General features: G+C 46.9%; 1 non-coding gene across 1 annotated transcript; it reads left to right on the forward strand.

Moving 5' to 3' along the window:
- Positions 1-272: 272 nt before the first annotated feature.
- Positions 273-380, forward strand: LOC139179085 (U6 spliceosomal RNA). Its single transcript, XR_011563494.1, has one exon. It is a non-coding gene; the product is annotated as a U6 spliceosomal RNA (small nuclear RNA).
- Positions 381-3,403: the final 3,023 nt, after the last annotated feature.

Consider the following 3,403-nt stretch of genomic DNA (forward strand, 5'->3'; position numbering starts at 1 on the left):
GTGACTCCCCACACATTGCTTATTAGTGGCAAGGGGAAAAAGACCCAGAAAGCAGCCAGGATAAAGAAACTGTACAACACCTTGACCAGGTCCAACTTAATATCATCTGTGTGGGGAAGATCACATCTTCATGCGGCTCCAAATACCTGGACAGGACTCCCATCGCTGGGCAGTAATTGGGCTGAGGTTGCAAAACCTCAGTCTAACCAGCATGAAACACATACAAGCATGCATACAATGAGAAACATGCCCTCGAAACAAAATGGTGTGGGGTGCTCACTTTGGCAGCAAATACACTAAAATTGAAACAATATGAAAAAAGATCAACACTGCCCCTGCACAAAGATGACACACAGATACCTGAAGGAAAAAAAAAATGTGCATGTGATGGGAAAGTGGGGATTGACATCATAAAAGCCAAATTAAAGGAGGTAAAAGGCAGGACAACAAAATCCAAGACCTGACTTTGCACTGGATCCTGTACTGGAAGGGGGGATTCTTGGAAAGACACTGATAAGTCACCTAACAAAATTGATATATGGGAGGGAAATTAGATAAATGTACTTTGCCAAGTATTATTGTTATGTTGTAGAACACTGTCATTCTTAGGAAATTCACACTCAGGGGTAAAGGGCCATGAAGCTGGTAACTTATTTTCAAACTGCTAAGAAAAAAATATATTATTATAATAGATATAGAGATGCATATTATCTACATGTTATATATAATTTTTTTTCTTAACCATTATACATGTATATATGTGTGTGTGCACATACATATGAGCTTCCCTTGTGGCTCAGCTGGTAAAGAATCCACCTACAATGCAGGAGCCCTGGGTTCGATCCCTGGGTTGGGAAGATCCCTTGGAGAAAGGAAAGACTACCCACTCCAGTATTCTCGCCTGGAGAATTCCATAGACTGTATAGTCCATGGAGTCACAGAGTTGGACACGACTGAGCAACTTTCACTTTCTTTCATATACATATATATATGGAATGGGGAGAAACACGCAAATAATAAAGTAAGTGGAGTACAATGATGACAATACAGGTGCTCTTGTATTATTTTTCTATTTTTGCATCCTTTTTTGTAAGTTTGAAATTATTCCCAAACAAAAAGCTCAAAAATACAGCTGCTGTACTTCTGATTCTTAATATTCTTAGGGTCTGAACCCTGTGAATGAGAAAAAATAGGACATGAGGTAACTCTGTGTGAAGCCATTTAGGCTTATAGATAGAGGCTCCTGAGCTGGGAAGCATTTGAATTTACCTATAATTCTGAAGCAAGTGTTTGATGATGGCTACCACTTTGAAGGACAGGGGGCCACCATGAGGAAAAGCATCAAAACCAACACAGGAAGACACAACCTCATCCCAGTCCAGTTCAGAAAATAAACAATGTCCTGCAGTCATGATCAGCGAAAACACAGATTAATTTTAAATTCCGTTTGGGGAGCCAAAAAGTAGAGATGAGCATAGCACAGAGACTGAGTGTGGCTTGGGCACCTAGGGGACTACCAGCTGTGATTCCCGAGGCACGTTCCTCTGCCCCGCGCCCCCCACCCCCACCACTCAGGCTCAGTTTTCTTCTCTGTAGAGCAAGAGTCCTCAAAGGCTTGTTACATGGTACAAGTGAGGCTGCTGCTGCTGCTAAGTCGCTTCAGTCGTGTCTGACTCTGTGCGACCCCATAGACGGCAGCCCACCAGGCTCCCCCGTCTCTGGCAGTACAGGCCAAATGCTAGGCATGTGGAAGCTCAAGTGCAGTCAGAGAGCAGCAACCACGAGGTAGTAGTGTTATAAGGACGGTTTTCTCCCCTGACTCTGTAACGCTGCCAGCTGCAGTTATTAATACAAAGGCTCCACTGAGTCAGAGCACAGGGCCGGGGTGGGCGGTTGGGGGCAGGGTGTTGCTGTGGTCCTAGAGACATGGGTTCTGCAGGGTGGGAAGTGTCCCTCAGCGGGAGAAAGCTCATCAAGAGAGCTCCTAAACCCATGGCATTTGCTCCGAGGGGCTTCCAGGACTAAAGCCACAGTCTGCTCAGGGCTTTGTCCATTGTTTGATGAGGACGTGACCCACATGTGCTTTATTTGATCAAAGTGCTGTGCAGGGTAGACGATTTTACCATCAAAACCTAATCTCTACTCAGAGAAATAACCAATTCCTCCATTTAGGTCAAACTTTTTGGCCTCCAAAAATCCTTCAAAAAGTAAAACACGCCTTTAAGGAATTGACTTCCCTCTAAGAAATCTGGAAGGTATGAAGAAAGCAGAGTCGGGGTGGGAGAGAGGGCAACACCTCTGTCCTTGCATCCTGGTCATCACCCAGCCTGGCTCTGTCACCCACCTTTCTGGAGGTGCCTGATAGCCTCTATGTTACCATTTCAGAGACATTCACCTGAGCCACATGTGGATTCTGATTTGGGACCTAAATTCTTGGTGCCCGGCCATCATTTGCCTGTTGGGAGTTGGTTCTTTAACTTGATAAAGCAAAGTCCACTCACACAGCACCTCCAACTCTTTCATGCCCCAGCTATCTACTGACTTTGTACTGTGTGCCAGGCCCTGGATTCAACACTACAGTGTGGATGTGAATGAGCCACCATCCCTGCCCAGCAGAGCTTGGCATCCAGCCAGTCAGGTGAACGTGATGACCAAGGCAGGGGAGCACCATGGTTCCAATACCACTTTTTCTCAACCCCACTCCAATGCAGAATCCATGAGTAGTAGATTGAAGACACAGCATCCAGGCCCCAAACTCCAGACCTACCAAATCAGTCTCCAGGGTAAGGCCTTGAAATCAGCACTTTAATAATGGAATATTAGACACTCCAATTCTGAGGGGTTGATGAAAGGCACAGGCCCAGCGGGGTTCCAAAAAGGAGCCCACAGGACTGAAGGAGGATCAATAAACTAGCACAGTCTCTGAAAGTTCTTTAAGAAACAGGCAGCCTGGAGATCTGGGAACATAAGAGAGGGCGAGGGGGATTCACCCCACCCCAGCACTGTGACTGCTAGGAGACCCCTGGGTAGAAGTGACAGAGGCCATCACACACAGGAATGGAGGGGCGGGAGCAGAAGTCTGGGCGATCTGGGGCCAATGGCACCGCCCTCCAGCATCAGGAGAGGAAGAAGCAGCCTAGGTCAGTGCTCTGTGTGCGGCATGACAGTACTGCGAGTGGGAGCCCTCTGAACACATCTGAAGGAAACTGCAAGGAGTGGGAGTCAGGTGAGCTGTCTGCACCGAAGCTGCCAATGTCTCTGAGAGTTGTCTACTCTCACAGAGAGGAACCTTTCTGGCATTTCTGAAGTGTTAGGCACCAAGGCTGCTGCAGACTTCCTGACCTAGAGTTTGATTGTAGCCTCTTCCCCCAAGGACTCTGTTACAGGGTCACATGCTGTGTGC

This window comes from Bos indicus, chromosome 2 (genome assembly GCF_029378745.1).
Source record: "Bos indicus isolate NIAB-ARS_2022 breed Sahiwal x Tharparkar chromosome 2, NIAB-ARS_B.indTharparkar_mat_pri_1.0, whole genome shotgun sequence".
NCBI classification, from domain to species: domain Eukaryota; kingdom Metazoa; phylum Chordata; class Mammalia; order Artiodactyla; family Bovidae; genus Bos; species Bos indicus.